Raw genomic sequence first — 10,088 nt, forward strand, 5'->3', positions numbered from 1 at the left:
GAAAATGATTTTAGTATATATGCTTTATAGGGTGGTTATTCAAGAACTATATTTCCATTGGAATGGACTCTCTGGTTTCAATGTGGATACCGAGGTCCTAGATGACCAGAATCATGTAACATCACTGGGCAAGCCAAGCCATTGGTGTGGTTGTCACAATAAACGGCAGAGTCAGTACAGTCATCAGAGGGATAAAACAAGAGGCAAATACAATACTGACCCTTTGATCATGGTACCCAGGGACAAAAACAAATACATATATCATCTATACAGAAATAATAGAAACCTCCTCCTCCATTTTTTGGTCCACCAAAAACAATGTAAAACAATAACAGATAAACTATAGCAACAAAACAAACAAAAAACTTGAGCCATCCCAAAGATCTATGGTCCCTACTAAATTTCCCAGTTTTGTGTATTTCTCAGACCTGAAAACTTGAATAATGGGGAATACTCTTGCAAAAGGACTACATTGTCAGCAAAAAATTTATATTATGAATCTCCCACCTGGCATTCCCTGAAAGGACTTGTACAAGGTACCAGGTAACTGATACTTACTTATAACCAAGGAAGCTGCACCAGGGAAAGTAAAATAATAAGTTCAGCAATTAATGATCAAAGCAATATCAATAGCTTGGAATCCAGAATGCCACTTGGACAAACAGAATTTGGCCTAATTCAACCCCTTAGTGAACCCAGTAGTTCCATAAGCACAGCATGGGATAATTCTCCCAGTTTCTGAATACACAGTTGGGATGAGTATATAAAGCTGCCGTCAGAGTCCTCCTACTAGCTCTCTGACATACATGAGGATCTTGGTCATCTTGTCTAACAACACAATTAACCAAAAGAAATACTTCATTAAAGACTTGAACAATGCAAGGATCATAGACTTTTTATTACTTCTCCACTTCAATCACCTGACTGATTTATTGCAATCAAATATAAGTCCATTTATAGTAGCTGTTAAAGATGTGGTTTCTGAAGAAAAAAAATATTGAAAAAAAATGCAGTCCTAACATCTTGCATACAGCGAAATCCAATACAGAGTGCCACAAAGCCATCAGGTCACCTGCCACACTCTGCCTCAGGGCCCGTTATCTTTCTGGATTAGTGACTTCTTCACACCATAGAGATTTTATCATCTCATCGTCTCACAGATCATGACTCACATTCACTACACTGGACAGCATGGTGACCTGGAGGTACATGTACTGTTACTGGGGAAACATCGGTACCAAACTCTGAGCAAAATTCCACCCAAAGTGAGAGGTCTGCATTTTCAATAAAGTTACTTAGGCTCTGTGTGTAGTATGTTAGAATATACCCTCCACAGGGAAAGGGCAATTGGTTAACTTGAATTACTTACTCAAAGAAAGTGGCACAATGCTTAAAACTTCTTAAATTTGGAAAGAAATGCGTAACTCTAATCCACTTAGTGCATTGCACATAAGGCCTACTAGGTTTCAGTGGGGTCACTGGATAGAGTGGCTGGCTGGGTTTACTCATTAGAGAATATAGTGATACACAATGTATCAGCCACTGACAAGTTCTGACAGGAAACGCACATCGTTGGCTTTGGTGCAGAGTAATATTCTCTTCAATAAGTTGTTTTGTTTTTTGTTAATCCTGCCCAAGGATATTTTTTCCATTAATTTTTAGAGAGAGTGGAAAGATAGGAGGAGGGGGATAGAAAGAGAGAGAGAAACCTTAATGTGAGAGAGACACATTGACAAGTTGCTCCCCACATGCGCCCCAACCAGGGCTGGGGATTGAACTTGCAACCCAGGTACATATGTGTCCTTGACTGGGAATTGAATCCATGACCCTTTGGTGCAAAGGCCGACGCTCTAACCACTGAACAACACCAGCCAGGGCTCAGTAAGTTTAATTCTTCTTTAAACTAAGACCACTGGCTTATTATTTAGTCTTCCCTAAATTTAAAAATAGGAGCATGGAATGAATAATCACTGACTATGTGACCTAACTCTTCATTATGAACCATATGTGATCACCAAGGCTACATGAACATGGGCAGCATCATTGCATCTTGTTGTGTGAGTGGCTTAACCTGGAAGAAATTCTACAGGTATACGAATGTGTTTGTATACCTACATATACATATTCATATACACAGAGAGAGGCTGTTACTCTCTCAGTTCCTCTGTCTCACCAGCATCTTAACCTTAATCCATAACTGTGACATGAGGAGTTTTCTCAGACTAATTGACTCAGTAGGAAAAATAACAAGTCTGATTTATAGAAGTACTGCATAATTGAAATAGTGTCATATTATGCTCTCCGCTTGGTAAAAGCTCTGAAGAAAGGAGATAATGGTTTTGTAAAATAAAACAGTAAATATTTGATTAACTTTATCTAGAAGGAGAGATGGCCCTATGTACAGATCTGCACTGATTTGTAGCCTGTTAATAATTTGTTTAGCTGGTCAGGGATTTGTAAGAAAAGATACGATAAGTAATGAAAGATTAAAAACAATGAACTTTGGAGAATATTAGATGAGTAAATGTCTTAAAATAACCTGCAAATAGTGAGACTGTATCCCATGTAAATGCTCAGAAAAGACCTGAACACTTTCAACAATTATCTGACTAAGATCTCTTACTTGATGGATGTCAGGTGACTTCTTTCCCGGCCACTGTAACTGTCAATGATAGTTGCATGGAAAAGGAAGGCAAAGAAGTGGAAAGTGTTGTACATTCAAAAAAAGATATACATTTATTCTCACCAAGATTGTCCTGGATACTGTCACTAGTAAGTGCCCTACTTGCCTACAACACTGACAAACTATAAGCCCTCCAACAAATATCCTGGTGGCAGGCTGGGTACTTGGACACATGGTCTCATGGAAACGGAAACGGTTTCTCTCACTGGAATAGAATATCGGTTTGCTTTCCCTGCCATCTATGCTTCAGCTGGAACCATGACCTGGAAACCCGTTGAAAGCTTTATTCATCATCACAGCATCCTATCCAGCATGGCTTCTAAGTTGGGAACATTTTCTGATATTAAAGCAAACATATATATTTTTTAAAAGCTGAAGATTATAGAATTCATTGATCTTACTCTGCCTCATTGCCAGAAATAGCTGACCACAAAGAATGGTCTTCTGGCTTATGGAGATCCAGTTTCTGGTCCGGAGGGATGGCACTACCTGTGAGTGGGGATGCTGGCTACAGAATGGCATCTCTGACATTAACCCGGACACTACATAGATGCGCTTTCAACCACAGCCTGTGCTCCGAGCTCAAGAAATATGAGATGGAATTACGCATGATGCTGCACAACTATTTTTTTTTCTTTATTGGTTTTAGAGAGAGGAAGGGAGAGGGAGAGAGAGATAGAAACATATATGAGAGAGAACATTGATTGGTCGCCTCCTACATGCCCCCAACTGGGGATTTGGCCCACAACCTGGGCATGTGACCTGACCGGAATCGAACTGGTGACCTCTTGGTCCATGGGTCGATGCCCAACTACTGAGCCACACCGGCTGGACCTGCACATTATTTTTACCTCATGAAACTAAAAGGTTTTCTTTCTGTCTCTGTGACTTTGTCCTCTGCATTTTGTAAGTTTTGGCACCCAAGGGAGGAAAGTTTCCACGATGTAGTTTAATAATATATCCATTAAATTGAAATTTGAGTTTGCCTTCTGGCCACTGGGGACTTCTCCTGTCAGAGATAAAGCAGCAAAACTCCGTGGTTAAGACAAGGGCTGAGGTGACTGATCTTCTTTATCAACAGGAAACAAGCTTGTGTACACAGCAGGGGTCACAACCTGTTTACAGGGGAGCCTCTGGGTTTCTTCCTACCCTGTCATGTGCTGTGTGAGCAGTGATCCAATCTCCAAAGTGTGAGTTTCTCCTTATTTATTTTATTTCACTGAATGAGACATTAAAAAGAAATCCCTGTTCTAAACAATGTACTTGTTCATTGCTGCAACTCTGCAGGCTCTCTTTGGGAATGACAATGAGATCTTAGACTATGCTGTTAAAAAACAAAACAAAAACGCATTATGATCATCCCAACATGTCTGCCGTGTGTGGTAGATGATCAGAATACTCTCAAGATCTTCCCATCAGTAGATGGAATTCATTTCTCTAGATGTTGGTTCTAGGTGGCTTGTGACTTGTTTGGAGTGATCAGTTGCAGAGGGAGTAACATTACGACAGTTATGGTAACTCTGATCCTGGTCTCAGAGGTCTGCCACACCACCTTTCTCACTCAGACCGTATGACCACCATGGAAATAAGACAAGAGGAACCTGCTGGAGTGTAGGATACAAGTGGAAGAGGACCAGCTCGTCCCAACCATCCCACCCAAGGCCATCAACTGGCCCCAGACCACCCAGGACTTAGTCTAGCAGAGACGAGCATTGCTCTGCGCAGACTAGAAGAACCAACCGCCCAAATTGCTGATCTCAGAATCATGAGTTAAATACATGCCTTGTCTTTGAGGACACTGCATTTTGGAAGTCAAATCATTGCATGGCAGGGTCGGTATTATTTGACCTCACATGAAGTAAAAATAACTCCAGGATGCTTTTATAATAGGGGTAGCCCAGCCGGTGTGGCTCAATGGTTGAGCATCGACCCATGCACCATGAGGTCGCCAGTTAGATTCCCGGTCGGGGCACATGCCCAGGTTGTGGGCCCAATCCCCAGTGGGGGGCATGTAGGAGTTGGCCAATTGATGTTCTCTCTCTGATATTTCTCTCTCTCTCCCTCTCCCTTCCTTTCTCTCTAAAAATCAATAAAGAAAAAAAAAATACTATATAGTAAACAATTTTATTTCTTCATTTTCAGCATTTAAATTATTTAAATTTAAATTCTTTCAAGTTATTTTACCTCACCTTAAGTGGAAAATATTGTTTAAATTTATATTAATTCAAAAAGTATACTGGTAGCATTCTCAAAACTTAAGTCACCTCCTACAGCAAGTATGTCAATGTGATTTGTTTAAATGGAGAGAAATTGAATCCTCTACTTATGGACCAACTTACAATATGCACTACAGATATTAGAACGGAGGATTCATAGTCAATTAAAATAGAGACCAAATTATTATACAGTTTGTATCTGTAAATCATTTTAAATGTGTAAAGGCCCAAATGATATTTATTTAAATTGGAAAGCTAAAGAGAGATAGGTTTGTGTTATTTTTAAATTACTCATTTTAGTAAAGAGGAAAATATAATATTGCCTTAGAGTCTGGAATGACGGAGGTAAACTCTTCTAATAATGAGAGAATGAATAAGATGATGTTTTCAGTGTCCCACTCTATCAGGATTCTTCTAAGAATCACAGAAACTTCACATTATGGAGATTGACAAAGAATAACTTTCTAATTGTCGTGCGTGTATGTGTGTGTGTGCGTGTGTGTGTGTGTGTGTGTGTGTTGTATGACATAGAGGATGGAATTATTGGGCAAAAATTATGGCGACCACAGAGAGTGTAGCAGGACATGACAATGTCCTTGAATTCTGGGATTGAGGAATTATAATCGTCCCTGGTGAATGGATGCCCTCCAAGCAGTTATTAAATGCATATCTAAGTATTGTAGGCACATGTTTTCCAAACCAGTTTTCATTTCTTGAGATCTCTTGAATGATGGCTCAACTAGATAACAGAGCTCATGGACCCCTAATTTTTTAGGAAGAATGCTGCTGATAATACCAGGGAACTCATTTGCAGCCTCTACCCCGCCTCTTTTTGTGGCAATCTGTACTTTTCCAGACTTTACATTGCTGGGGAAGCCCAGGTTTTGCTTGTTTGTTTGTTTGTTTGTTTTATCCTCACCCGAGGACATTTTTCCATTTTTTGTTCAGGTAGAGTGGGAGGGAGAGAGAGGAACGGAGAGAGAGAGAGAAACATCGACGTGAAAGGGACACATCGAGTGGCTGCCACCCACTCGACCAACCAGGGCCGGGGACAAACTGCAACCGAGGTACATGCCCTTAGTGGGAACCGATCCCTGGTCCCTCTGGACCGCAGGCTGACGCTCTAACCACTGAGCCAACCTGGCCAGGGCTGTTTGTTTTTTGATGGCACATTTTAGTCTGTGTCTTACCTGATTTTATTTAAACTATTTTATCTAAATAATGTATCAACATCCCTATTCCCTGATCTGTAAATAAATTATCCCATTGATTTTATTATTTTACTTTTTCACAAACTTTTCATAACAATAATATGTTACCCTGAGATACACTCACACTCAACACAAAACATAGGAATAGCAAACACAGGTGACTTGCATAAAGAGCTCCTTAAAAACACTGTCATCTGCCTGGCTGGTTTAGCTCAGCAGTTAGAGCGTTGGCCAGTGGACCAGAGAGACCCAGGTTCGGTTTCCGCTAAGGGCACTTACTGCGGTTGCAGTTGTCCCCAGCACTGGTTAGGGTCCTGTGGGTGGCAGCCAGTCGATATGTCTCTCTCACATAGATGTTTCTCTCTCTTTTCCTCCCTCTCTCCCTCTTGCTCTATCTGAAAATAAATGCAAAAATGTCCTCGGGTGAAGATTTAAAAACAAACAAACAATAAAACACTGTCATTCACAATTTGCCAAAAAAGCTCCTATGAGAAGTAGAGAAATATATGTTTGGTTTTCAACCAGAATTGTTAATCTAGTTCCTTTCCCCATTTGTACACTTCCCTAAAAGGTTTAGCATCAGTTCTTTGCTATCCTGACAAAATTCTATATTATTTTAATTTTTTTATTGTTTAGATATTTTAATGTAGTGTTGCCAGGACAAGAGTATAATTTGTCATTTTAATTTCATGACAAGTATTTTTTTTTGGCAATAATAGTGATGGTTTTATTTTAAGGATTTCAGCAGAACTGTTATCTTACTGTAGGATAACACACTCGCATTATTCCTTACAAAATTTTTGACAGCAGAAAGTGCTTGAAAATTAGAAGTATTTTGTCCTCATATCTTTTAGGGGTAATCACTGAAGCAGTCATGAGAGGCCCAAGGTTTAATTTATTTAAAATCACATGTATTCCTCTCACATAAGTCTTATCAAGGTTACACAGCTTGCTGCTTTTTGAGATAATGTTGGTGCTAAACAAAGTGCCCATTAAAATAACATTTACTGTTAAGAGAGTGTCAAAATGATAACATACTTCATGGAGGTAGTTTTTAAAAATTTATCTTGTCATTTAGGTTATAATAGTATTCTGCAGTTCTAGTATCAATTTGCAAAAATGTGAATTTTTTAACACATAGTATGTTTAAATCTAATTTTTTTCAACTAAAAATTAAAAAAAATAACATTTCTGAAAAATTAGAATAGGAGCTGCAGTGTTAGATACTCTGAAATTGATAAAAGTAATTCATAGAACCATACATATTAAATAATACTAAGAAATACTTCTATACTTAGAACTAAATATGACATATAGACTCAAAAAAGTATACTCAGTTTTGTAAACTAAGAAGTTGATGTCAAGACTAATACCTATGACTATTCCGAGAAATTTACAAGCTTAAATTTGAGCAAGCATGTTACAGGGCTGTGAAAAGCTAGGAAAATCCAGGACAAGAGGAATAGAGAACCTGAGATAAGATTATTAAACAAGGCCAAACAGTTTGGACAGCCTGCACCCAACTTGTAAATAACAAGCCATTGTTATTTCCCCAAACCAAGGACACTTGACAGCAAATGGGCAAAAGTCTCCCAAAGAAGAGAATGCATGGAAGGAAGAGAGAAGGGAGAGTCTTTCTCACCTGCTAAACAAAGAAATCAGCCCTTTTTGTGAAGGAGAGCAGGAAAAATGGCAGTTTTATTCTTTTACTCCCTAAGCAGAGAAGCCAGCAATGTCAAGGCTTGGTGAGAAAAAATTGCCAGGTGCTCCTCACGAAATCTGGGAAGGCCACAACTAAGTAAAAAGAGATCTTGAGGATTAATCTGTACCAAAATATTCTTCAGAGTAATTTTGAAACCTATAGACAGGAAGGTATATGACACCTCAGATTGGCTGATAGCCTGCCTGTGCTTCACAAGGCAGACACATAGATTTGTTTTTCTTTTTAGTAAAAGTGCATGCTCTAATTGCTTTAATAAATTGGCTTTATCACAACACAGTCATCTGGAGTTTTCTCATTTAAATTCGTTTATACAAGAGGACAAGAAGGAAGGTGGGGAAGCTCTCCCTTTGACTTGGGGTGGGGGCTATCTGATCACAACACTATGGTGTCTGTGACAGGTGCTTGTAACAGACTTTCAACCAACTTTGTGGTCTCTGACTTCCATAAAACGTTCCTTATTTTCTAGAAAAATTACAAAGATCCTTTAAATGATATTTAGGACTCCTTCCGCATTTACTATCATTTATCTTTCTATCCCATCATCTTCAACTTCTCTCTTACCTGCTCTGCAATTAAATGCTTTATTTAAAATTGCTACATGCATTTCTCATGGCCAAGTCTTGGTTCATATTCTCTTTCTCTTTCTCCCTTGCTGTTTCTCTCCATATATATGTACATATATATCTATAATTTTAAATATATGCATATATAGATAGATAGATCTGTATATACATATATGTGTATTATTTATTTAACGGTATATATTTTTTAGTTTTCTCGTTACTATAAATCCCAATTCATAATCATTTAAAATATTTTTCTATAACTATTTATTTTGTGACTACTTAAAATTATTTCTGTGCTGTATTCTATCATCCCTTTTTATATCTAACTGTTTTAGCCTTTGACAAAGTTGTGAATTCCTTTCAGGCAAGTATATTATAATATCAATTTCAATAATATTACATTACCCAGTTTGTCCTGTTGATGTTGGACCCTTGAGAGAGTTATGCCCATTGATTTCTTGAATAATCTTTGATATGATTATGTTTGGCTTATTTCAGATATACAATTTAATAAATTATACTCATTTTTGTTTTGTTTAGAGCATTTCTGCAATTAGCTGTTATTCTACAGTTTGGACTATTTGGCTGAAAATTTCAGCGTAAATCTTTTATCACTGGTACCTCAAAACTGTTTAGAGAGCTATTAGCAATCCTAAATTAAATAGCAAACTGGGCCCTGGCCGGTTTGGCTCAGCGGTTAGAGCTTCGGCCTGCGGTCCGGAGAGACCCGGGTTCGGTTCCCGCTAAGGGCACGTACCTCGGTTGCAGTTTGTCCCCGGCCCTGGTTGGTCGTGCGGGTGGCAGCCACTCGATGTGTCCCTTCATGTCGATGTTTCTCTCTCTCTCTCCCTTCCTCTCTCTCCCTCCCACTCTATCTGTACAAAATATGGAAAAATATCCTCAGGTGAGGATAAAAAAAAAAAAAAAAATAGCAAACTGGCCTGTGAATTGAGTGAAAATAAATAACAGGGAACAAAGTTGAAGAAAAGCACAACAATCTATCATGTTATTGAAAAATAACCCTATCATTGTTACTCACTTGAATAGTTCATTTAACATTATTAGATTCTTTTAAAATTTAATATATTGCTTCAACTAATTTTTGTTTAAAAATTACATTATGTAATAAAATAATAAGCCATAACAGACACATTTTTATTTTTAACAGGGTAGGAGAGATGTTTTAAAAATCAAATAATATTACCCTTACTGGGCAGGGAACATACCATGATCAAGAAGGTGGTTTTCCCAGGGCTAGGTGTATCCATTGCGCTCTGAAATGCTGACCCCTGTGATTTTCCCAAATGTGGGAAACTTGACTGCATAATTTGTGGTAGTGGGGGACTGCATTTGTGCTTTCCTCTGGAAAAAAAATCAAATAATACAAATAAATAAGTAATGACATTTGGCTAGGTCTTTAAACACAGAGTAGTGGATAACATGGTTGCCTGGAGGTTGGGGGAGCATTAATGAAGGAATCAGAGTTGGAGTTGAGAATACGAGCTGAGAATGAAAGATCAGTAGAAAGAAGATAATAACTTTTGAAAGGAACATATGCTTGGAACTTTTAAAATAAAAATTATAGAGGTAACTCAACATATATTGTAGACATTTATCAAGCACAGTCATATAATACACCAATCACTTGCAAGGTGCTAGAATCTAGGGGTAAGAAGAAAGCACAGCTCA

The 10,088-nt window shown here is 38.3% G+C and overlaps 1 non-coding gene across 1 annotated transcript; it reads left to right on the forward strand.

Moving 5' to 3' along the window:
- Positions 1–9,601: 9,601 nt before the first annotated feature.
- Positions 9,602–9,764, forward strand: LOC118623071. Its single transcript, XR_004958186.1, has one exon. It is a non-coding gene; the product is annotated as a U1 spliceosomal RNA (small nuclear RNA).
- The last annotated feature ends 324 nt before the right edge of the window (positions 9,765–10,088 follow it).

The sequence above is a fragment of the Molossus molossus genome, unplaced genomic scaffold (genome assembly GCF_014108415.1).
Source record: "Molossus molossus isolate mMolMol1 unplaced genomic scaffold, mMolMol1.p scaffold_m16_p_9, whole genome shotgun sequence".
NCBI lineage: Eukaryota > Metazoa > Chordata > Mammalia > Chiroptera > Molossidae > Molossus > Molossus molossus.